Raw genomic sequence first — 26,701 nt, forward strand, 5'->3', positions numbered from 1 at the left:
GACTCCGGGTAGGGTGTCGGTGACTCCGGGTAGGGTGTCCAGGGTCAGGGTGTCAGTGACTCCGGGTAGGGTGTCCAGGGTCAGGGTGTCAGTGACTCCGGGTAGGGTGTCCAGGGTCAGGGTGTCAGTGACTCTGGGTAGGGTGTCCAGGGTCAGGGTGTCAGTGACTCTGGGTACGGTGACCAGGGTCAGGGTGTCAGTGACTCTGGGTAGGGTGTCCAGGGTCAGGGTGTCAGTGACTCCGGGTAGGGTGACCAGGGTCAGGGTGTCAGTGACTCCGGGTAGGGTGACCAGGGTCAGGGTGTCAGTGACTCCGGGTAGGGTGACTAGGGTCAGGGTGTCAGTGACTCCGGGTAGGGTTACCAGGGTCAGGGTGTCAGTGACTCCGGGTAGGGTGACCAGGGTCAGGGTGTCAGTGACTCTGGGTAGGGTGTCCAGGGTCAGGGTGTCAGTGACTCCGGGTAGGGTGTCCAGGGTCAGGGTGTCAGTGACTCCGGGTAGGGTGACCAGGGTCAGGTGTCAGTGACTCTGGGTAGGATGTCCAGGGTCAGGGTGTCAGTGACTCTGGGTAGGGTGTCCAGGGTCAGGTTGTCAGTGACTCTGGGTAGGGTGACCAGGGTCAGGGTGTCAGTGACTCTGGGTAGGGTGTCCAGGGTCAGGGTGTCAGTGACTCTGGGTAGGGTGTCCAGGGTCAGGGTGTCAGTGACTCTGGGTAGGGTGTCCAGGGTCAGGGTGTCAGTGACTCTGGGTAGGGTGACCAGGGTCAGGGTGTCAGTGACTCTGGGTAGGGTGACCAGGGTCAGGGTGTCAGTGACTCTGGGTAGGGTGTCCAGGGTCAGGGTGTCAGTGACTCTGGGTAGGGTGTCCAGGGTCAGGGTGTCAGTGACTCTTGGTAGGGTGACCAGGGTCAGGGTGTCAGTGACTCTTGGTAGGGTGACCAGGGTCAGGGTGTCAGTGACTCTGGGTAGGGTGTCCAGGGTCAGGGTGTCAGTGACTCTGGGTAGGGTGTCCAGGGTCAGGGTGTCAGTGACTCTGGGTAGGGTGTCCAGGGTCAGGGTGTCAGTGACTCCGGGTAGGGTGTCCAGGGTCAGGGTGTCAGTGACTCTGGGTAGGGTGACCAGGGTGTCAGTGACTCTGGGTAGGGTGTCCAGGGTCAGGGTGTCAGTGACTCTGAGTAGGGTGTCCAGGGTCAGGGTGTCATTGACTCTGGGTAGGGTGACCAGGGTCAGGGTGTCAGTGACTCTGGGTAGGGTGTCCAGGGTCAGGGTGTCAGTGACTCTGGGTAGGGTGACCAGGATCAGGGTGTCAGTGACTCCGGGTAGGGTGTCCAGGGTCAGGGTGTCAGTGACTCTGGGTAGGGTGTCCAGGGTCAGGGTGTCATTGACTCTGGGTAGGGTGTCCAGGGTCAGGGTGTCAGTGACTCTGGGTAGGGTGTCCAGGGTCAGAGTGTCATTGACTCTGGGTAGGGTGTCCAGGGTCAGGGTGTCAGTAACTCTTGGTAGGGTGACCAGGATCAGGGTGACAGTGGCTCTCGGTAGGGTGTCCAGGGTCAGGGTGTCAGTGACTCTTGGTAGGGTGTCCAGGGTCAGGGTGTCAGTGACTCTGGGTAGGGTGTCCAGGGTCAGGGTGTCAGTGACTCTGGGTAGGGTGTCCAGGGTCAGGGTGTCAGTGACTCTGGGTAGGGCGTCCAGGGTCAGGGTGTCAGTGACTCCGGGTAGGGTGTCCAGGGTCAGGGTGTCAGTGACTCCGGGTAGGGTGACTAGGGTCAGGGTGTCAGTGACTCCGGGTAGGGTGACCAGGGTCAGGGTGTCAGTGACTCTGGGTAGGGTGACCAGGGTCAGGGTGTCAGTGACTCCGGGTAGGGTGACCAGGGTCAGGGTGTCAGTGACTCCGGGTAGGGTGACCAGGGTCAGGGTGTCAGTGACTCTGGGTAGGGTGACCAGGTGTCCCAGATTTGCCGGGACGATCCCGGTGTTTCACCAGCAGTCCCGGTAGATTTCAGGAAGTTTAGGTAATTGTCCCGGATTTTAGAGCGGGTCGACTGAAAACGGCAGGAGGTGCTTTTTTATGTTTTACAAAGGAAAGATAGTTAGCAGTTGTTTCAAGAATCAATTTAATTAACAGGCAAGCTACTGGGTTTAAAAATGGCATCTTATGTGTGCTCTTACTGCCTGTTTGTAATTCTCTGCTGAGGAGCGCCGTCACTCTGTGCACTCCCTTGAAGTAAAATTGTAGTCCTTCTTCTATTTTTGTGAAATTTCCCAGGTTTTGGCTTTAAAATTCTGGTCACCCTATCTCTGGGGGGCATCACAGGGTGGGCAGAAAAACACACAGGCACAGCATACCCGAAGTTTTGGGTAGAATGACCTGCCCCCTCCAGGTCATTATGGGCACCATTTCCAGGGCATGGCCTTTAAGTGAAAGCCTAATGCATTTTGGGGGTTGTAGTCTTTCTTTGCTGCCATTAAGGCAATCAGACAAAGACACCTGGAACTAGTGATGTGCAGGTGAAAAGATCAGGACTGGAGCCAGTCAGGTGGAGATGCGGATAGGAAACCTGCGCCCCCGTGGCAGGAACAGGGGCGAGGCAGTAAGGTGTGAGCGTAAGAGACCTGCTGGCTGAATAACACGGTCCTTGGAGGTCGGAAGCTGCAACAGGCCTCAGTGGGGGTCGTCAATGCTTATATGTTCCATAAATGGGTTTTCCACGGTTTGTCAAACCAGGAGTGCCTGTTGTAGGGTCCGTGGGCGGTGCCAGGCCTCTCCCAGACCCTGTGGCTGTAGGAGGCACCTGACATTCATGTATGTGAGCCCCCCCCCCCGCCACTACCTCTTAGAGGGTGGTCTGGCCTCTGGGCCTCCGTAGCTGGTTCTGGCAGCCGGATGCCATATAAGGCAGTTCATAAACCCCATCAGAGGGCTGTCCCATTAAAAGAAGACCCCTGCCACATACATATGGGGGGGGGGGGGACAGTAGGCTTAGGTCTGCGGCCTCCAAAGTTAAAGGGGTGCTGGCATTCATGTGTCCGGTGCAGCTCCCGGTAACAAACGGCACCGGGTCGGTTCTGCTCCGGGGGGAGGGGCCTCTCCCGTGGGATTTGGAAGTCTGTTACTTTAGGGCCGCCTGGTTCGGGCCCCATAGATGCCCCTTCTAAGGGCCGTGGGTTCAGTGACATCTTTGGGGGGGTGGGGAGGGGGGGTAGGGTTGGACCGGCTCCTCCTCTTCACAGCGCCTCCCCCTAACGGCTGCCCAGACCGGTTGCGGGCTGGGTCGTGGGAGGACGTACTTTTTCCCAGCTCTCGGCCCCACAGCGACGGGTGAGGCTCCCGGGACTCCCCGCTGAGCAGAGGTGAGAGGGCACGGGGGTGGAGGGCACCGGGGTGGGGAGAGGGCTCCTGCGTCCGCGCCACTGGGCACCTATGGTGCCAGCCAGTGTCCGCTCTTGATACGGCTCATCTGCCCCCTGTCACTGCTGCCGCTGCACTCCACTCTGGTGGCTTCGTAGCGCTATGCGCAGCGCCTGCACCCTCCTGTGGGTCTCCTCAGAGGCGACCCCAGTCACAGCTCTCCCAGCCTCGGAGGGGGACGACAAGTCTTGCCCAGGTACAGCTCGGCGGTGCCACAAACACTCCCGGCTGCAGTGGGGGCAGGGGTGGACTGTCCCTCACCCCGGAACTCTCTGCGGGGGTCACCCTGTGGGGTAGCCACCCCGGTTCTACCGCCTCTCCCACCAACACCCCAGGCCCTTCTGAGCAGCGCTTGAAATGGGAAAAATAGAAGTGCGGGAACTCTCCAAAGTGAGGGGTGGAGGGGGTGGAGATTGGGGCGGGGTTCAGAGTTGGCCTGGGGAGGAGGGGCTCGGGGGAGGGGGAGAGGAGGGGCTCGGGGGAGGGGGCGGTTGGCCTTTCCAAGCTTTGTTTGTGTGCAAGAAATCCGCATGAATGCTGGATGTATCTATCTGAGTTATTATTACACTAATATGATATATCCATTTATACCGCACTCACTGATAACTGTGTGTTTCTGCCGAAAGTACCTCCTGTTTAGCAACTTGGAATAAGGAAAGATTGAGGGGAAATGGTCCGATTCTAAAGACATGCGGCTCCTTGCTGCGGGGCCCTAACCCACTAAGCTGCATGACAAGGATGTTAGCTTGTGACCAGAATCTCTGCAACAAGAGCAGGGACCAACTGAGCTAGGTGGATTACAACCCAGTGCCATGGGCATGGTGCACAGGGCTTTGCAGCGCCGCAGACTCTGTGTGCAATCTTAGCAGAGCGCAGACTCTGTGTGCAATCTTTGCTGAGCGCAGACTCTCTGTGTGCAATCTTTGCAGAGCGCAGACTCTCTGTGTGCAATCTTTGCAGAGCGCAGACTCTGTGTGCAATCTTTGCTGAGCGCAGACTCTCTGTGTGCAATCTTTGCAGAGCGCAGACTCTCTGTGTGCAATCTTTGCAGAGCGCAGACTCTGTGTGCAATCTTTGCAGAGCGCAGATTCTCTGTGTGCAATCTTTGCTGAGCGCAGACTCTGTGTGCAATCTTTGCTGAGCGCAGACTCTGTGTGCAATCTTTGCTGAGCGCAGACTCTCTGTGTGTAATCTTTGCAGAGCGCAGACTCTGTGTGCAATCTTTGCAGAGCGCAGACTCTCTGTGTGCAATCTTTGCAGAGCGCAGACTCTGTGGGCAATCTTTGCTGAGCGCAGACTCTGTGTGCAATCTTTGCAGAGCGCAGACTCTCTGTGTGCAATCTTTGCAGAGCGCAGACTCTCTGTGTGCAATCTTTGCAGAGCGCAGACTCTGTGTGCAATCTTTGCAGAGCGCAGACTCTGTGTGCAATCTTTGCTGAGTGCAGACTCTCTGTGTGTAATCTTTGCAGAGCGCAGACTCTGTGTGCAATCTTTGCTGAGCGCAGACACTCTGTGTGCAATCTTTGCTGAGCGCAGACTCTCTGTGCAATCTTTGCTGAGCGCAGACTCTCTGTGCAATCTTTGCAGAGTGCAGACTCTGTGTGCAATCTTTGCAGAGCGCAGACTCTGTGTGCAATCTTTGCAGAGCGCAGACTCTGTGTGCAATCTTTGCAGAGCGCAGACTCTCTGTGTGCAATCTTTGCTGAGCGCAGACTCTCTGTGTGTAATCTTTGCAGAGCGCAGACTCTGTGTGCAACCTTTGCTAAGCGCAGACCCTCTGTGTGCAATCCTTGCTGAGCGCAGACTCTCTGTGTGCAATCTTTGCTGAGCGCAGACTCTCAGTGCAACCTTTGCTGAGCGCAGACTCTCTGTGCAACCTTTGCTGAGTGCAGACTCTCTGTGCAACCTTTGCTGAGTGCAGACTCTCTGTGCAACCTTTGCTGAGCGCAGACTCTCTGTGTGCAATCTTTGCTGAGCGCAAACTCTCTGTGTGCAATCTTTGCTGAGGGCAGACTCTGTGTGTAATCTTTGCAGAGCGCAGACTCTCTCTGTGCAATATTTGCAGCGGCGCAGACTCGCTGAGTGCAGACTCTCTGTGTGCAATCTTTGCTGAGCGCAGACTCTCTGTATGCAATCTTTGCTGAGCGCAGACTCTCTGTATGCAATCTTTGCTGAGCGCAGACTCTCTGTGTGCAATCTTTGCTGAGTGCAATCTTTGCTGAGCGCAGACTCTCTCTGTGCAATCTTTGCAGCGGTGCAGACTCTCTGTGCAATCTTTGCTGAGCGCAGACTCTCTGTATGCAATCTTTGCTGAGCGCAGACTCTCTGTGTGCAATCTTTGCTGAGCGCAATCTTTGCTGAGCGCAGACTCTCTCTGTGCAATCTTTGCAGCGGTGCAGACTCTCTGTGCAATCTTTGCTGAGCGCAGACTCTCTGTGTGCAATCTTTGCTGAGCGCAGACTCTCTGTGTGCAATCTTTGCTGAGCGCAGACTCTCTGTGTGCAATCTTTGCTGAGCGCAGACTCTCTGTGTGCAATCTTTGCAGAGCGCAGACTCTCTGTGTGCAATCTTTGCAGAGCGCAGACTCTCTGTGTGCAATCTTTGCAGAGCGCAGACTCTGTGTGCAATCTTTGCAGCGGCGCAGACTCTGTGTGCAATCTTTGCAGCGGCGCAGACTCTGTGTGCAATCTTTGCAGCGGCGCAGACTCTGTGGGCAATCTTTGCAGCGGCGCAGACTCTGTGGGCAATCTTTGCTGAGCGCAGACTCTCTGTGTGCAATCATTGCAGTGCGCAGACTCTGTGTGCAATCTTTGCAGTGCGCAGACTCTGTGTGCAATCTTTGCAGAGCGCAGACTCTGTGTGCAATCTTTGCAGCGGCGCAGACTCTGTGTGGACTCTTTGCTGAGCGCAGACTCTGTGTGCAATCTTTGCAGAGCGCAGATTCTCTGTGTGCAATCTTTGCAGCGGCGCAGACTCTGTGGGCAATCTTTGCAGCGGCGCAGACTCTGTGCAATCTTTGCAGAGCGCAGATTCTCTCTGTGCAATCTTTGCAGCGGCGCAGACTCTGTGCAATCTTTGCAGCGGCGCAGACTCTGTGTGCAATCTTTGCAGCGGCGCAGCCTCTGTGGGCAATCTTTGCAGCGGCGCAGACTCTGTGGGCAATCTTTGCAGCGGCGCAGACTCTCTGTGCAATCTTTGCTGAGCGCAGACTCTGTGGGCAATCTTTGCTGAGCGCAGACTCTGTGTGCAATCTTTGCAGAGCGCAGATTCTCTGTGTGCAATCTTTGCAGAGCGCAGACTCTGTGTGCAATCTTTGCTGAGCGCAGACTCTGTGTGCAATCTTTGCTGAGCGCAGACTCTGTGTGCAATCTTTGCTGAGCGCAGACTCTGTGTGCAATCTTTGCTGAGCGCAGACTCTGTGTGCAATCTTTGCTGAGCGCAGACTCTGTGTGCAATCTTTGCTGAGCGCAGACTCTGTGTGCAATCTTTGCAGCGGCGCAGACTCTCTGTGCAATCTTTGCAGAGCGCAGACTCTCTGTGTGCAATCTTTGCAGAGCGCAGATTCTCTGTGTGCAATCTTTGCAGAGCGCAGATTCTCTGTGTGCAATCTTTGCAGAGCGCAGACTCTCTGTGTGCAATCTTTGCAGAGCGCAGACTCTGTGTGCAATCTTTGCAGAGCGCAGACTCTGTGTGCAATCTTTGCAGAGCGCAGACTCTGTGTGCAATCTTTGCAGAGCGCAGACTCTGTGTGCAATCTTTGCAGAGCGCAGACTCTGTGTGCAATCTTTGCTGAGCGCAGACTCTGTGTGCAATCTTTGCTGAGCGCAGACTCTGTGTGCAATCTTTGCTGAGCGCAGACTCTGTGTGCAATCTTTGCTGAGCGCAGACTCTGTGTGCAATCTTTGCTGAGCGCAGACTCTCTGTGCAATCTTTGCTGAGCGCAGACTCTGTGTGCAATCTTTGCTGAGCGCAGACTCTGTGTGCAATCTTTGCTGAGCGCAGACTCTGTGTGCAATCTTTGCTGAGCGCAGACTCTGTGTGCAATCTTTGCTGAGCGCAGACTCTCTCTGTGCAATCTCTGCGGAGTATGGGATTGGGGCTTGGTAGCTCCCAGGTGGCTCGTGCTATGTGACATGTTCAGCAGTCCGTGTTTGTTGGAATTTTAAAATCCCTTACTTGTACCGGTCGTTTCCTTGTCCGAGGAGAAGTTACGGTACAGAAGGGGAGAAAACGCAAAAGTGCCGGTACTCGGTACCAGTGAGCACCGGTCCATTTAAAACACTGGTTGTGAAGCGATATATGTTGAATCTGATATGCCCGGGGGCCCTCGACTTGTTGGGCAGGGACAGTCCTGAGAGTGGCATTGCACGCCCCTTCATGTGCCCAGACCATTTCTGAGGAGGTTGGCACCTGGGTGCCAGTCTGAAGCATACCTACTCCAACTGTTGCTCTAAGTAACAATGGCCAACACCAGCGCGTCCCAAACTTTTTAGAACCGTGACCCACTGGTTGGGACAATCCTTTGCGACCCATTGACCTTTACTGGGCACGAGGCGGTAATTTTTTTAATATAACTAATGTGCTGGTGCATTGTCATTTACAAACGGCCCGTTTTCCATTGAAATGACCACGAACTATAGACAGACGTAAAGGTTTACCGATACAACTATATTGCACGGAAATGAAAATCGGTAGAAATCGAGGATCTGTGAATATTTTTCATTTGGCGCCACCACGTAAAGTGTCTTGATTGTTTTGAACCTATTAAAATCGTTGCTTCCATCACCCTCAGAATTACAAATTGTGCTTGATTTTTGCTTTCCTAAATGCTGAATGTGCACAACCCATTTACATATATTTACTTTTCTTTTCTCTGCAATTGTATGTTACTGCAGGACTTGACCCTAAGGTTTTGCACCAGTTGCGTTACATAAGGCACCTTCATTTTTGTAAGGCGCGGGGAGATTACGCGATTTGCCCAGAATCACAGGATGCTGCGATTCATTGCTGGGACTCGAACCCAGTTCCCCAGATTTTGAGGTCGACCGGCCTAGCCATTAGGCCACATCCTCTCCCCATTTGGTTCTGTGTTGAAAAAATGACCCCCGCAGCCTTTTCCTTCATACTCCTTGTACCCCAGCATTGTCTCATGACACACTTAACTTTTTCTCCGACTGCAAAGTGAGGAGTTTCTAAACACCACTCCTCATGCTAAAAAAAGCAATATTTGCGAAGACTGAGCCGGACATTTCACCTCTGTTTTTCAAGCGCAGCAAATGTGACGAGACAAATGCAGAATTTAAAGACCTCTCACAACCACCAACAAGCATTTGCAATGCAACGGTCTCGGCATTGTTAAAGTTAGAGCTATTGGCATTGCTCATGACATTATTTTTGTTTATGTTTTTGTTTTTAAAACATTTAAAGAAACGGCATTGTTATTTACAATGTCACTAGCTTAATCACTCTCAAATGCGAGACCTATTGCATTTGCACCCACACACAGAGCCACACACACAAAGCCACCCACACACAAATCGAGCCACCCACAGAGCCACCTACACACACACCCACACGAGTAGCCCCACTGACCTATTTACATTATGTGCACTTAATACAATACAATTAGTAGTTGATGTTAGGGCCGTTCCGGTGCGCAGTCACGGAGGTGAGAGAGAGGGAGTACAGCCACCGCTCTGTACCTTTGCAGACTCCTGTCTGCCGAGGATAAAAAAGTCTACTTATTCCCGGGGCCTCCTGAGCAAGTCACACCTGCCTGCAAGTGCCTACGGTCTCGGGAGGAATCTTACCCTGAATGCAAATATGTTGTAATGCACACTTCGCCGAGGTATTTCACTGCGGGTGTTAAACAGAAGGGTAAACAAAACACTCATGCGGGAGCGCAGAACGTCTTCACACAACTGCTGTGTCCTTCACATGTTACAGAATGGGCGTGCGCTAAATGATTTTGAGCCCCTAAGCAAGTCAGCGTGATCGGCGCATTCTATACTAATAACACCACTCGAAAACACGCCTAGAAGATAAGCTTCACGGCGCGATGTTAGTAAGTAGCTCCAGACACTGCACAATGGGAATGGTGGAAGAGCCAGAGCTGCTGACTCAAGACCTGAGGATCCCAGTTTGAGTCTTGGTGCACCCTGCAACATCCTGAGATTTTGTGCAAATCACTTAAGCTCTACTGGGGATAAACTGTTGTATAAATATGCTGCAAAAGTAAAAGGCAAAACTTTAAGGAAATATAGTTCCATCAAAGCAGATATTAACAGTATTTCAGTGGCAGGAAACTGCTAAGAGAATCAGATGAGGGACAAGCATTGGCAAATGCAGGAACATATGATACAGCCAATAGAAATGGAAGAAAGGTAAGTGGCACGCACAGGAGCCAATGAGAAGCCAGGAAAGGGAGGAGGCGAGATGCAAGTCCCTTTTAAGTTTATATTAAAAACAATAGATTTTTCAAGCAGGCCAAACCTAAAAATGACTATTCATCTTTCAAACTGGTGATCGAGAAAAATAAACCAGTCTTCCTTCAGTGTCAGCGTCTGTGCAAGGGAGAGAGTGAAAAAGTGAAAGTGCTTCTGAGAGGGAATAAATACGAGCAAGAGATGGCATTCAAGGAAGGTTCAGTGTGTGTGACAGGAAGGGAAGTGCATGTGCAAGGGAATGGAGGACATGCTAGGGAACGGAGCACGTGCGTGTGTTTGAGGAGCATTTTACTGAGAGGGGACAGTGTGAGTGAAAGCTGAAGGGTAGGAGGGACGTTTGGGACAGAAAAGGTGCAAGGTGGGAGCCTAGGCTGGGAGATTTGTGAATGGAAGATGTGACAAAGAAGTTAATGAGATGCACCAGTGAGAGGACTTGTGTGTGCGTGTGGGTATGTATGTATGTGTGTGGGTGTGTGTGCGCGTGTATGTGCGTGTGTGTGATGAGCTTGAGGGGAGTGAGCAGGACAGAGCGCAGGGTATCAGAGGGTGGGCATGAATTAATGTGTGAATACAAAGTGTGAGAGGCCAGGGTGAGACGCATGCTAGCATGGGCAGTTTTGGGGAGGGGATGCTAAAGGGGTGCCCAGGTTGCAAACTGCGAGGGCGTCACATTTCTAAAACAAGTGGGCCGTGGAGCACCAGGGCACCAATGGGTGGGGCAGAAAAGTGTACCTTCACCTGGGGTGGCAACAATCCTTGCGCTGGCCCTAGGTGGGCACAGAGCGAGAGAAGTAAGACGGGAGGTAGATGGGGAGGGATAGCCACTGTCATATGCAGATGGCACATTTACCATTCAAATGGCCACTACATTTGCAAGGATCTGGTGAACACCCTAAATATCGATTCCAAAATATCGACTGCCCAGAATATCGAAGTTTAAATATAGAGTGGACAGAATATCGAATTATCAAAATATAGATAGGTCAGAATATCAAAATTGGGGTACAAAATATCGATTTCCATAATATAGAATTTAAAAATATAGAATTCCATAATATCGAATTTTAAAATATAGATTACCATAATATCGAATTTTTTTTTGTGTTATGTATGGTAGTATATGTGTTAAAAATATGTATTATTTTTATAATGTATGTTTAATTTATTTAAACTAATGAATGTTATGTAATTTAATTTTTGCGTAATTTAATTCCGTAGCGGGTTGTGGGTTTATAGGGGAATAGGGTGGGAAGTAATTTAATTATGGTTAATTAAATATTAATTATATTTATATGTTTGAGAATTAATTGATTGATAATTAATTATTAATTGGTAATTAATTGATTAATTGATAATTATGTTGTATTTTTTATTAGGATCGGGTTGTGGGTTTGTAGGGGAATTGGGTGGGAAGTAATTTAATTGTAATAAAGTAAATAATTATTTTTTATTTACGTGTATTGATAAATAATTGATAATTATTAATTGGTAATTTGTATTAATGGGTACATTTGAATGAATTGCTAATTAATTTTTATTAATTGCAAAATTATTTTTATTAATTGATAATGTTAATTGTATTTTTTATTATTGGGAGTGGGTTGTGGGTTTATAGGGGAATTGGGTGGGAAGTAAATTAATTGTAATAAAGTAAATATTAATTTTTTTTATATATGTGTATTGATAATTGATAATTAATTGGTAATTAATTTGTAATTGGTAATTTTTATTGATGATTAATATTTTTCAATGGTAATTAATTGGTAATTATTTTTAATTAACTTTTTATTGGTATTGATAATTAATGTAATCTTATTTTAAATTTAAATCATTACTTTCCCTACTTTTGCACTCTCAGGAGTGGGAATAGTATTTTTTTACCCTCCGCTATCCAACTCTTTCCCTACTGTTGCACTCACTGGAATGGGAATAGTAATTTTTACCCCTACGCTATCCAACGTTTTCCCTACTGTTGCACTCTCTGGAGTGGGAATAGTAATGTTTACCCCTACGCTATCCAATGATTTCCCTACTGTTGCAGTCTTTGGAGTGGGAATAGCAATTTTTACCCCTACGCTATCCAACGTTTTCACTACTGTTGCACTCACTTGAGTGGGAATAGTAATTTTTACCCCTACGCTATCCAACGTTTTCCCTACTGTTGCACTCACTGGAGTGGGAATAGTAATTTTTCCATTCCCGCTATCCAACGCTTTCCCTACTGTTGCACTCACTGGAGTGGGAATAGTAATTTTTACGCTCTCACTATCCAACAAAAGCTCTACTTTTTTTACATTACTTTTATTATGTTTACATTTTAAGATTTTTAATATTATGTATGTTTTATTTAATTGTTTTTAATATTTAATTACCTTTATATTTTTAATACATTTAAAAAATTCGATATTTTAGCTAACTTTATTTTAACATTCTATATTTTGGAATCGATATTTTAGTACTTACCTGTTTGTAGATAGGGAGTCGATATTCTGTCCTTCTATATTTTGGCGTCGATATTTTGTCTCTCGATATTAAGTCACTGAACCCACGGGTCTACAGGTCGACTTATACAAGTATATTGCACACATGATGATGTGTGAAGATTTGCCTTCAGTGAATATTTCTCTTTTGAGCATCACCGAGTTGTCTTTGTTTTGATGGTTATAAAATTATTTCTTTCTATCTCACTTCAAAGTTACCAAAATAATGCCCTTCATTCTTGCGTTCCTAACTGCTGAATGTGCACTTTTCGTCTACAGGTATTTACATTTTGTAGTGTTGCAATAAATTCCCTCCTACCGCCTTTCATTTAGCCCTCTCTGTAGCCCAGGAAGATTGTCACATAATTCCTATACTTTTCTTTGATTGCAAAGTGAGAGGAGTTCGTAAACACCAATCGCCATGACGAATTAAAACACAAAATGCATTCATTTGTCAGAAGCTATAGCCTGAAGTTTGACCGTTCTTTGAAGCGCAGCCAATGTGACGAGATAAACGCAGAATTTCCAGGCATCTTTGATTGCTTGAACGTTCGCTACCACCAAAAATCCGCAGATGACCACCGGCATAGCGGCGTGTCTTTTTAGTTTTTTTCCATATTGTCTATAAATGGGCCTGAGTGGGCACATATCTATCCCCTTCTCACCAGAGGGAGAGAAGGTCCCAGTAGAGCAGGGGCTCAGCCTCAATGACAGCAGCCCGACTGCAGGCTCTGGCCCCAGCAATTACAGCAGCTCTGGGCGCTGACGTGGAATATTCACTCACTAATCCACCTATACATTCTTCCCATTGCCTTAAGCACCCGCTCCAGTGATCTGCTTGTAACGTTCATGTCACTCATGCTGTAACTTCACATGTTCTGTGATCGATGAACGTTTGTGCATATCTGCCCTTTTGACCATGTTATGTGGAAAATAAAAGATTGCACTTTTGGCTTTCTGCAAGAGAGGGAAGCTTACAGTGCTGCTATCGTACTGCACCTGTTCTGTGTGAGCTCGCACTGCTGCTGCCGTACTGCACCTGTTCTGTGTGAGCTCGCACTGCTGCTGCCGTACTGCACCTGTTCTGTGGGAGCTCGCACTGCTGCTGCCGTACTGCACCTGTTCTGTGGAAGCTTGCACTGCTGCTGCCGTACTGCACCTGTTCTGTTTGAGCTTGCACTGCTGCTTCTGTACTGCACCTGTTCTGTGGAAGCTTGCACTGCTGCTTCTGTACTGCACCTGTTCTGTGGAAGCTTGCACTGCTGCTGCCGTACTGCACCTGTTCTGTGTGAGCTCGCGCTGCTGCCGTACTGCACCTGTTCTGTGGGAGCTCGCACTGCTGCTGCCGTACTGCACCTGTTCTGTTTGAGCTTGCACTGCTGCTTCTGTACTGCACCTGTTCTGTGGAAGCTTGCACTGCTGCTTCTGTACTGCACCTGTTCTGTGGAAGCTTGCACTGCTGCTGCCGTACTGCACCTGTTCTGTGTGAGCTCGCGCTGCTGCCGTACTGCACCTGTTCTGTAGAAGCTTGCACTGCTGCTTCTGTACTGCACCTGTTCTGTGGAAGCTTGCACTGCTGCTTCTGTACTGCACCTGTTCTGTGGAAGCTTGCACTGCTGCTGCCGTACTGCACCTGTTCTGTGTGAGCTCGCGCTGCTGCCGTACTGCACCTGTTCTGTAGAAGCTTGCACTGCTGCTTCTGTACTGCACCTGTTCTGTGGAAGCTTGCACTGCTGCTTCTGTACTGCACCTGTTCTGTGGAAGCTTGCACTGCTGCTGCCGTACTGCACCTGTTCTGTGGGAGCTCGCACTGCTGCTGCCATACTGCACCTGTTCTGTGGAAGCTTGCACTGCTGCTTCTGTACTGCACCTGTTCTGTGGAAGCTTGCACTGCTGCTGCCGTACTGCACCTGTTCTGTGGGAGCTCGCACTGCTGCTGCCATAGTGCACCTGTTCTGTGTAAGCTTGCACTGCTGCTGTCGTACTATACCTCTGCTCTGGGAGCTTGCACTGCTGCTGCTGTACGTCACCTGTCTGTGGAAGCTCGCACTGCTGCTGCTGTACTTCACCTGTCTGTGGAAGCTCGTACTGCTGCTGTCATACTGCACCTGTTCTGTGGGAGCTCGCACTGCTGCTGCAGTACTGCACCTGTTCTGTGGGAGCTCGCACTGCTGCTGCCGTACTGCACCTGTTCTGTGGGAGCTCGCACTGCTGCTGCCGTACTGCACCTGTTCTGTGGGAGCTCGCACTGCTGCTGCTGTACTTCACCTGTCTGTGGGAGCTCGTACTGCTGCTGCCGTACTGCACCTGTTCTGTGGGAGCTCACGCTGCTGTACTTCACCTGTCTGTGGAAGCTCGCACTGCTGCTGCCGTACTGCACCTGTTCTGTGAGAGTTTGCCCTGCTGCTTCTGTACTGCACCTGTTCTGTAGAAGCTCGCACTGCTGCTTCTGTACTGCACCTGTTCTGTGTGAGCTCGCTTGGCTGCTGACGTACTGCACCTGTTCTTTGGGAGTTCGCACGGCTGCTGCAGTACTACCTGTTCTGTGGAAGCTTTCACTGCTAATGCCGTACTGCACCTGTTCTGTGGAAGCTCGCACTGGTGCTGCCACACTGTACCTGTTCTGTGGAAGCTTGCACTGCTGCTGCCATACTGTACCTGTTCTGTGGAAGCTTGCGCTGGTGCTGCCACACTCTACCTGTTCTGTGGAAGCTTGCACTGCTGCTGCCGTACTGTACCTGTTCTGTGGAAGCTTGCTCTGCTGCGGTACTTTACCTGTTCTGTGGAAGCTTGCTCTGCTGCCTCTGCACTGTACCTGTTCTGTGGAAGCTTGCGCTGCTGCTGCCCTACTGTACCTGTTCTGTGGAAGCTTGTGCTGCTGCTGCCCTGCTGTACCTGTTCTGTGGAAGCCTTGCATTGGTTTGTTTTATAAAGGGTGCAAGTGCCAATGGCGTCTTGGCGCTCATGTCGACTGCACAAACAGGGAACGATCCTAAAACTGAGCCAATTGTTTACACCTTATCACATTGGGCAGGAAAAAGCCAGATATTCAGGTGTTTCCTAAAACTAAAAAAAAATAGACTGGCTTCTCAGAAGTTAAGGTAACGTTTTCGTTGTGCAGTGGAGTAGATAAAACTTCAACCCCCTAATTTTTCTTCTGAATTTTCGAACATTGACTATGCTGGAGTTAGAGGAACGCAACCTACTACTAGGACCAGACCAGGAAAGACTTTTTCTCAGGTACGCAGGCCCATTCCCATATAGCGTTTTGTGTGCCATGCACAGAGCCTTAAACCTGACTTTTTTCTTCACCGGAAGCCAATGAAGTCCTTGTAGTGTCCCGGACACTGGCTTGAATTTCGGAATCCTCTTTCGGAGCTTGGCCGCTGCATTCTGTAAATGTTGCAGTTTTGTCTGTGTGCGCTGATGAATGCCCAAGTATAGGGCATTGCCATAGTCCAGCCTCGATGACACCAAGGCCGTGACCACTGATTTTTGAAGTTTGAAAGGGATAAGGGGCACAATCTTCCTAATCTTATGCAACAAGAATAAACAAGAGGGGCTGAGTTTGTTTATCTTTGTGTTAAAGGACAGACTGGAATAAAAAAAATGATTCCCAGATTCCTGCATGTGCGGCCGTGGATTTGGGAGCAGTGGACAGGGCAGCGGGGTGGAGTTTGGGCAAATCGACATACGAGGACGAGGGAAACTTGGATAAAACCATTAAAACAAAAAATTGTATTCAAGATTCCCTCCACGTTGTATGTCAACTTGTCCCCCCACTGCTCTTACTTGCACCAGCCGCGCCTGGATTCCTGACAGAGGTTTCCAGGATGGAAGCAAGGCTGAGAGTCTGGGGCCACCAGGAATCGTCCTAAAAGTACGGATTCTTGATAAAAAGGAGTGCTTTGGTTTTTGTCAAATTGAGCATTAAGCTACACTCATTCATTTATGGCTACCAATCCTCCATTAGGCGGTACGCCATCTCCTCTATATTGGTTGAGGTAGACACATCATTTTGTGTGTCATCTGCATATTCCACTGGAACACAGCCGAAAGTCCAAATAAAAAGAGTCAGCGGGGATCAGTGATGAGCCCTGAGGGACCCCACGTGGCAGAGTAAAGGGCTTAGATGCCAGGTCTCCCAAGGCAACCGATTGTTCTCTGTTAGAGAAAAGAATGAAGCCGCTTCCAGGCTGAGCCGCCAATACGCAGCGGCTGCCAATCGTTCTAGCGAGACCTCATGATCAACGGTGTCGAAGGCGCCGATAGATCCAATGGGATCTTTGCCCCCTCCCTCCGATATCTAGAGAGCTTCTCAGCTCTTCATTGGCCACAACTGAACCAGACTCTGTGCTGTGATTTGGCCTGAAACCAATTGCGCTGCATCAAAGGATTTCCTTCTTCTCCACGAATTTAGACAGCGTAACGTTCACGTGCATTTCAAGGATCTTAGCTGGAAAACAGAACCGAGAAACCGGGTGATAATTCTTCACCTCTCTTGGTTCTTGTCACGGTTCCTTCGACAGTAGGAGAATGGAGGCCTTTTCCATCCTGTAGGGAAGAGTCCAGACTACAAAATGAAGTTGAATAGCAAAGTGAGGGGAGGCATAATTACTTGACAATCTTATGACCTATTCTCGGGGGTCAGGGAGCGCCCCAGATTTAGTTTAGGCTATGAGTAATCTGTCCTCCGTGAGCAGCGGAAACCCAATGAAGGTATTTTCCAAGGAATTGTATTCGGTTCTGTAAACGAGACTGAAGCTCTGCCATAGATAGCTAGTGGATCTTGGATTACTTCCACCCTATTTTTGTAGAAATCCCCCATAGTGCACCGGTTCTGTGGGAGCTCGCACTGCTGCTGCCGTACCGCACCTGTTCTCTGGGAGCTTGCACTGCTGCCGCCGTACTGCACCTGTTCTGTTTGAGCTTGCACTGCTGCCGTACTGCACCTGTTCTGTGGAAGCTTGCACTGCTGCTTCTGTACTGCACCTGTTCTGTGGAAGCTTGCACTGCTGCTTCTGTACTGCACCTGTTCTGTGATTACTTTCCTCGCTAGCACATCTCATATTCATATTAGACATTCTATAAATTTACCTTCATCAGCTCTGAATAGAACACAACCTAATCCAGAACTAATGTAATTCTTCAGTCACATTTCAAAGCTACTAATTGTACATATTGAATGCACCGTGGTACTGTCTTCCATGCAATGCATTATGGATAGGGGGGATTTACCAAATCTTCAAAGTTTATCATGCTCCCTAGGGACATCTAGGTGCAGCTTGCGGTACTGCACCTACACTTCTCACATTTATATTGGACCTTCTTTAAATTTCCCTTTAGTAGAACAATTGTTTTGTCACATTTCAAAGCTATCATCTGTATAAATGGACATAGCTATTTGAATGTACTCTGGTACTGTCTTGCATGCAATGCATTATGGGTGTACCATATGTGACCAAGAGTTTGATGCTCACTAGGGGCCTATAGGCGCATCGTGCGGCACTGCACCTAAACATCTCACATTTTATATTAGACCTTCTATAAATTTCCCTTCATCTGCTCCACAAGAGTATAACCTAATCCGAATTAATAGATTTTTTGGTCACATCTCAAAGCTAATAATTGTATATATTGACGTGGCTGTTTGATTGTACTTGTGGTACTGTCTTGCATGCAATTATTTTTTTATTATCCTTGTTAGGGCCTCGTTTCTGGTTCAGATACATCAATAGTCACCTTCCTATTTTAATCGTATATCGTTGGTAACAAACTTGACAACAGGAGCACAAGCTGTCCCATTGACTTTTCACCTGTGAAGGAAAAAGGTCACGTTAGTCCTTTACATACAGTAAATAACTACATTTACTCCACCTGTCTTCCACCTCCCTTCCCCCCTCCCCTGTCACCAACCGGTTCCTGAGCGTGGGGAAAAACTGGTTAGTGGATCCTCCGCGCCCCCCCTCCCCCAGGTAAGGGCAGGGGGACCCCTTGGGTCCTCAGCTGTCGTCAACCATCTCCGTTCCCTGAGCCTTTCAGGCCCCCCCTTGTGAGGTTACATGGGGATCCCTTGGGGTCCTCGGGTTTCATCATTGCTGTCTTCATCTGATCCGTCCAGTGCTGTGTAGTTGCGCAGGTGGCTGTGGATCATCTTGTGGCACGCCAGGGTCGATGTCTCCTTCTTCCTTACTACCAGGCAGTTTCTGGAAAACAAAAGAACATCTTTAAAACAGCACAGGAGCCTCCTGCAGTTCTGGAGGTCACTCAGTGTGTGTGCCCCTGGGAACAAACCATGCATCAGAGTCCGCAGTGATGCAGGGCGTAGGTATCCAGGCCCTAAGCTCTGTGCCTAGGGCCTCCAGCAGGTCCTGTGCGTTCCGCACTCCCAGAAGAGATGGTAGGCTGTCTCGTCCGTGGTGCACCCTCTTGGGCAGGACTTGTATCGGTTGAGTCCTCTTGCGTGCATGAAGGCTCTCACGGGAAGTCCTCCGCAGATGACCATCCAGGCGATGTCTTTGTGCTGGTTGGTCAGGCTCTTGGATGCAACATTTCCCCACATGTGGTCCGCTGTGGCAGAGGGGAGGGTGCCGATAGGTTTGCTGATGTCATTTGCTCGAATCTGGCGTAGGACAAGCTTCAAGGGTCCATGTGGCGGGAGCGGCAGCCTCCAGCCCGACACCCTTCACGAACTTCTCCACTTCCTTGGAGAACCACGGGGTCTCCCAGTTGTACAGGACGGCGCTCACCCACTCTGCCCATCCCAGGTGCCTCTACGTTGGCAACAAGAAGAATCGTGCCATCAGAAAGCCGACGTGGCTCTCGTCTTTGGTCCTCAGGGTACACATCATGTAGTGGCACACAAAGATTCCCCTCCACGAGGTGGCGATGTCTGGAACTCCATTGCTTCCCACGTGGTGGTTCTTGAACATCACTGCCCTCTTCACCCTGTCTATCTGTGAGCTCCAGATGAAGTAGATCATTCTCGTAATGTCCCTGGCCGTGCGGGACTGCAAAGGCCACACTTGGGCGACGTACTGGAGCACTGGCACGGTCTCGTTCCGCAGGACCAATGACTACTCCTCTGACGTTCCTGTTCTGTCTGATGCGTTCGGCGAGGAGTTCAATCACGCAGATGAACAGAAGAGGGGAGAGCTGACAGCCTTGCCTGATGCCTGACCGGACGGGGAAGAGTCGGCTTTCCAGATGCTAACCAACGCCGTGCTAGACCTCTCTATACATTGTGGTCACCACATCACAGAAGAAGTCTTCCAGCCCCAGTGCTCTGAGTGTCAGGTCCATGAACTCCTGGAAAACACGGTCAAACGCCTTTTCCTGATCCAGGCTGACAAGGCCATCGGAACCTTGCGGCTCTGGACGTACTCGATCGTGTCCTGGACCAGGGCCAGGCTGTCCACGATTTGCCGACCCGGTATCCCACAAGTCTGGTCTGCGTGGACTATCTTCGCTCTTACCTTCTTTAGGCGGTTGGCCATCACCTTCGAGAATTTTGTAGTCCACATTGAGGAGAGGGATGGGCCTCCAGTCCTTGAGGTCTTTTCTCTCTCCCTTCTTGTACAAAAGTGTTATCATGCCCTCTCGAAGGGATTGCGGCAATGCATTAGGGGAGTACCATATGTGACCAAAAGTTTCAGGCTTATCAGGTACCTCTAGTACTGCACCTACACATCTGTATTAGACCTTCTATAAATTTCCCTTCATCAGCTCCACATAGAGTACAACTTAATCAGAATTATTGTAATAATTTATTTGTCTCATTTAATAACTATTACTTGTCTATATGGGCATAGCTATTTGAATGTACTTGTGGTACTGTCTTGCCTGCAATTAGGGGAGTACCATATGTGACCTAATGTTTATGATGCTCACTGGGGACCTCTAGGCGCAGCTTGTGGTACTGCACCTACCACATCTCACATTTTAATTAGACCTTATATACATTTCCCTTCAACAGTTCCACATAGAGTACAAGCTAATCTGGAATTAATATAATAATTCTGTCACATTTCAAAGCTACTAATTGTATACATGGACATAGCTATTTGAATGTACTCGTGGTACTGTCTTGCATGAAATGCATTATGGGTAGGGTGGATTTACCATATCTTCAAAGTTTATGATGCTCACTGGGGACCTCTAGGAGCAGCTTGTGGTACTGCACCTAGACACGCCGTGCTGGTACCTTGCTCACTAGGGGTCTATAGGAGCAGCTTGCAGTACTGCACAGAGACATACAATGCTGGTTCCTGGCTCACTATGCAATTATTTGCAATGCACTAGGTCTCGAATTACTGAAAGTATGAGCTATTGGCGTTGCATAATTATTTGCAACACCCATACCTCAAACTATCAGTAATGCGAGACCTTTTGCATTGCAAGTGCTTGTTCTTTAATAGCTTTGGGTCCATTTGAGCTAGAAACCCTTTTTTTATTTTTGATGAACCATTACAAATGATGCAGCAGATGGGGCATTACGCTGCAAATGAGAAAAAATCCATGAGTATTTTTAAAATCCCGTGGTCGCAGAAACACATAATTCCAATGGCCCTGATTCTATGTCGCAATCCCAATTGGCAGACTTGTGAAATGCAAACTAAAATTATGTTTTCGACTTTGTCTTTTTTGCCTGAAGGCATTCATGTATGAGCGGTCTCAGATTCTTTAACATGCATGGACTAATCCGGTGTTCACAGGAAACAAAGTCTTTGTAGTTGAAGGCAGGCAGGTCCTCCAGAGTTTTCAAGGTTGCTGGCTGCAGGACACACCGGGATTTCGCAGGAGCAGGTTTGAGGTGGACACAGGCCGGTGGAGCTGGGGCCAAGTCAGTGGGCTTCTTCCTCTTGTTAGCTGCTGCACAGCTATTCAGTCCTTCTTCTTCTTCTTGTAGTTTCTTCTTGTCTGAGGCAGCAAGGTTCAGGAGTGCCCCTAAATACTAGATTCAGGGGAGTTACAGGTAGGTAAAAGATAGGGACCAATGGGTCCCTTCCCTGAGGTGGGTACACCGTCTATTAAGCCACCCTCTAGTGGATGTGCATTGTTTCAAGCCCCAGAGAGCAGCATGTTCTCGACCCTGGGTCCAGAAACATGTTTGGTGGTGGCAGCTGAAAGCAGCCACTCAGCCTGGACACTAGTGGTGGGTTAGTTTTCAGTGGGCATCACTAAGATGCCCTTTGTGTGCATTTTTTTGTAATTAAATCTCACACTGGCATCAGTGTGGGTTTAATGTGCTGAGAAGTTTGATACCAAACTTCTCCGTTTTCAGTGTATCCATTATGGTGCTGTGGAGTTCGTAATGACAAGCTCCCAGCACCATATACTCTTAATGGCAGCACTTACAATGTCTAAGAATGGACTTCGACACTGTAGGGGTACAGGGCTCATGCATCTCTACCCTCAACACTGGCATAGGGCACCCAGCTAGAGAGGTGACTGATCTATGCCAGGGCAGTAGATTGCAGGCATGGTACACAGGGATGTGTGCCATGTTGACTCTTCACTTTGCAGACTGAGTGCCTTGGTGCAGAACAAAGGCAGTGTGTGAGTGTCGGGGGACAGGGCTTCCAAGGGTGGCACAATAAGTGCTGCAGCCCTTAGAGGCCTTCTCTGGTCAGAGTGCCCTGGGTACCTGTGGTACCATTTACCAGGGACTGACCTGTGGCCAGAGATGCCAATTGGGTTTAGGCTTCAATGCAGTTTTAGGGAAAGAACATAGGCCCTGGGCACCTGATTGGCAGGAGCCCAGGGCATACTCAGTCAAAGTACATCAGCAATTCAGCAAAAAGTGGGGGCATACCATGCAAGAAAGAGGGCACTTTCTCACAATGAGGTCCTGGAATTATCACCTCAGCTTTTGGTTAAGGGTAGATATTGCAGTCACTTGTGACGCACACTACAGACGTTTGGGATTTATGAACCTCGCTGTCCCTGATTTCGTACAAATGTGTTTTTTTTTTTTTACAGAACGTTTGCTAAACACTTCCGCCGTGTCCTATGGCCCTGCCTGATAATTGCCACATGATGAAAGCCAGACCTCGTGTTGGAGTTGCGATTGCGCTTTGCATCCCTGTTAAAGTGTAAATCACCGAGGCATTCGTTGAGGATTGGGTAGAAATGTGGATTTAGTCTTTTTTGGAAAGGACTTTAGTCTCCCACCCTCCATTGTCTAAACAAGCATTTACAATGCAATGGTCTCGGCAATATTCTAGGTAGAGCTATTGGTATTGCTCATTATTTTTTTATCATGTTTGTATCCCTAAATAAATGGCATTGTCATTTCTATTGGCCTTAGCTTTTTTTTTTGCATATGTGATACCTATTGCATTAGCAGAGAGAGAGTGAGGTAGTGAGATAGAGAGAGAGAGTGAGGTATTGAAATAGAGAGTGAGGTAGTGAAAGAGAGTGAGGTAGATAGAGAGTGAGGTAGTGAGAGTGAGGTAGTGAAAGAGTGAGGTGGAGAGGGATGTTGTGAGGTAGTGATATATAAGCATAGAGTGATGTTGTGATGTAGTGAGTTGTAGTGAGATAGAGAGAGAGGTAGTGAAAGAGTGAAAGTGAGTTAGTGAGATAGAAAGAGTGAGGTAGTGAGATAGAGAGTGATTGAGGTAGTGAGTGAGAGAGAGTGAAGTTGTGAGCTAGAGAGTGAGGTAGTGATGTTTTGAGAGAGAGAAGTTGTGAGATAGTGAGGTAGTGAGATGAGTGGAGTAGTGAGGTAGAGAGAGTTATGGAAAACACAAATTATCTAAGGTGAAGATAAATATAAACGGGACCTGCAGCGTGGACTTCGATGGCCATAAGGATTTTTAACGTAGTTGTTGACAACACAATCAGTATTGTAGAGCACGTCATCTGAGTTCACGTATCCACCCATGCTGCATGATACACATCTGCTTGACTCGCAAGTTATTTTGAGAGGAAGAGTATCTGCACTTCTCACGAAAAACAGAACACTGTTAATTGGAAAGTACTGGCACTTCCCAGAAACGACATGTAACAGTGAGACTAGAGGCTTTAGTCCTGCTTTTATGACTGACCTGTCCCAGTACTTGCTTCTCAACATCTGGTCACCCTAATCATGAAAACAATCCCGGACGCAAGTGACGGCCAAGCTCGTACCAGGGCGAGCCGCCTACACCACACCACCGAGCTCAACAGACCGCCCAATGTAGTCAGCTGTTTACTCACCGGTGACATCATTCCTACACAAAAGATGACGTCACTCACCTGTGCAGATCAGATGACGGCTAGAACATCAGGTCACCGGCCACGGGTATCGCGCATGCGCACGTCACCACCCTCCTGTGGAGACTCCGCGCATGCAGTATAATAATAAAGGTGAGCACAGTTCACTGCGCACACTAAAATTCCACTTCCGCCATCTTGGGTTAAGATACGTGTTTAGGCTTCCCTGGGCGAGTAGTGCACCAAATTTCCTTCCACATACAGGATACACTGCACTTACCCGCACCATTCACGACTCACACGAGAAGATCACATTAAAGTATCGCCCCCATCGCTGGTGCCGATAGCATTGTCTCGCTCACCAAGTTACAACTACCCGACCGACATGCCTTGCGCAGTGAGAAGTAACGACAACAAAAAAGGACTATGACAGTAACAGTGACTCAGGCACTTACCGACATCTTGGACTGCTCAAGCCTAGATGGAGAGAAAGCGTTAACTGTGCACCACCGCGCCAACATGGACTGCACACAGGCTTCCTGGAATTGGAAACATGTGCAAAAGTTCAGTTCGTAAATATCGTTCGTACACGTTTTGCTTCAATTTTTCTTCTCGAACGAATAATACTCCTCACAATGAATAAACATTGATATTCTCAAGAATTGATATGGCGCAGTTTTATTTCGCCCCACAGTAGCGTTTATAGTTTTTACTTCGCTAACATTATACATCTCAGCAAGCGCTCGCAGCTGTACATGGCAGAAGCTTCAGACTAGCACCCGCTCTGCGCAGACACCACTGCCTTTCTCCGAGGCATTTCTGCCTCGGAGAAACGCAGCGGCGTTTTCAGATTCGGGGGCGTGGCTAAAAAGTGGAAAGAACACCAAAAACACGCCCCCGAATCTGAAAAAGACGGAGCCTATTTGGAGGGACGGCTCTCTCCTCCAATAGCTGGCCTCCGTTTAGGAAGCCAGCCAATGGAGGAGAAGCTAAAAGAGAGGCGGGCTAAATAGCCACTCTAGAAAACATTAAATCTTCCGACTTCCGGTTCTGCCTTCGGCAGACCGGTAGTCCTCGACCTAAAAAGACTTCAGTCACTTGTTGACTGAAGGCGTTGCCCTCAAATACTTTCATCGAATAATTTCCTGTTCGCTCCCTTTTTTTGTGTTTCTGCGCCGTTCACGGTCACTAGCACGTTCCGTGCACAACCCGCTCATGGTCACTTCTACATACAATGTACTGCAGTGCCGTCGTAACTACCTGCAAATACGAACCTTTTGTTTCTCTACGAATTTCTTTGGGTCTCCCCATTTTTCCATTCTTCCTTGTGATTAAATTTGTTTCTGGATTTGCCGTGTGAAACAACTTCCAGTTGAGACCTTGTTCTTTATATGCATACTTTACCCGGGTCTCGATTGGGTTACTGGGTTTACTCCTGTTTCTTTGTTTCTATTAAATAATTATAAAGCGGCTTTTAAATCCGCTCTGACGGAATATCTTGCACTTATTAGAAAATCCAGATGAAATGTTATCTGCAACCAAATAAACCATGCAGGTCACTCCTCCAAGGAGTTGTTTAAGGTGCGGGAGGAGTTTGCTCATCCTCGGGCATGTGGTTCTGACATGCCCGCCTCAGCAATACTGGGATTCAGTAGCAGAGGGTTTTGAGGTAAAAGTGGAGGCTCTTTCTTGGAAGTTCCGCTGAACAAGGCACCATCTATCTCCAGCCCTCTGTGGCCGCTTCACAACCACTCCTTGCTGCTTTGCATCCTATACTAGAGCAGGTGTCATCTCGGCCATATCGGGCGCTCCGCTGGATGTATGCCCCGCCAAAAGTGCCTTCTTTATCTGCAGATTGGCCCTGGTGGTGCTCTCTTTATGCAACCTCTCTCTGGAATCTGCTAAGGAACCTTTGGCATGGAAGACCTCTTCGGTCATTCCTATATTAAAAAATATCATAGCTTTACCCTAATAATTTGAGCCAAGATCACTCTGTCTGTCTTCTTCCTCTATTAGGAAAAAATACTTGAGTCATGCAAACACACCGCTTATGGAGTTTGTGGAGGATCATTGGATTCTGGACCCCTCTCAATCGGGATTCCGAGCAGCTCATAGTAGTGAGACCGCTCTGGTGGCAGTTAAAGATTCCATTCGGCCCACCTTGGATGCTGGACCCCTCTCGATCGGGATTCCGAGCAGCTCATAGTACTGAGACCGCTCTGGCGGCAGTCACAGATTCCATTCGGCCCACCTTGGATGCTGGACCCCTCTCGATCGGGATTCCGAGCAGCTCATAGTAGTGAGACCGCTCTGGCGGCAGTCACAGATTCCATTCGGCCCACCTTGGATGCTGGACCCCTCTCGATCGGGATTCCGAGCAGCTCATAGTAGTGAGACCGCTCTGGCGGCAGTCACAGATTCCACTCGGCCCACCTTGGATGCTGGACCCCTCTCGATCGGGATTCCGAGCAGCTCATAGTACTGAGACCGCTCTGGCGGCAGTCACAGATTCCACTCGGCCCACCTTGGATGCTGGTGCCCCAGCTATGCTGGTTCTTTTAGATCCCTCTGCGGCTTTTGACACCGTTTCGCCCTCCGTTTTGATTAACCGACCGTCTGAGGTCGGTGACAGAGGTGTTGTCTTGCAGAGGTTAGCTGATTTCTAATGGCAGCAGTTTACAAATAGCGCTTTGTGCTACAGAAGCGGAATTGTAGCACTGTGTTACCCTGAACAATGCCACTCACACCATTCCCGTTGGCTCATGCATTTGCACTCATTGTGAAATAACCGCAAAATATCATTGGCCAGAGATATCCCTATAAATTTTAAAATTAGTTATCAACAATTACTGAACGGATTTACACTAATAAGCAAAAGGCACTTGCTTGAACCAACATCTGCCTCCCCGCCAAATTTGGTGTAAATCCGATCAGTGGTTCGGGCTATAGGTGTGGCTAAAAGTTCCTAGGGGAATTAACATTACAAACGCAACCTTATTTCATGCCCTAAATTCTCACTCCCCACTGTACGGACAGGCCCCAAACTTTCAATGACAATAGTACCCTCCGTGACTCCTTTTTTTTATGGGAAAGTTTTATGCAGATTGGTCGAACGATGCCAAACTTATAGCCATGTTAAGAAATGCTTTTCCTATGGATACATGGTCC

The 26,701-nt window shown here is 48.9% G+C and overlaps 1 protein-coding gene across 5 annotated transcripts in view; it reads left to right on the top strand.

Moving 5' to 3' along the window:
- The window catches only part of SLC43A3 (solute carrier family 43 member 3), a 523,038-nt gene that overhangs the window by 294,992 nt on the left and 201,345 nt on the right, over positions 1–26,701 (top strand). The window contains exon 1 of one of the 5 annotated variants that reach the window (XM_085651428.1): positions 3,225–3,350. The exons of the other annotated variants lie outside the window; for them this stretch is intronic. The gene's annotated coding sequence lies outside the window, so the exon portion shown is untranslated. Of the gene's footprint in view, positions 1–3,224; positions 3,351–26,701 lie in introns of those variants that run through there. 5 annotated transcript variants of the gene reach the window in all.

Source organism: Triturus cristatus, chromosome 4_1 (assembly GCF_964204655.1).
Source record: "Triturus cristatus chromosome 4_1, aTriCri1.1, whole genome shotgun sequence".
NCBI lineage: Eukaryota > Metazoa > Chordata > Amphibia > Caudata > Salamandridae > Triturus > Triturus cristatus.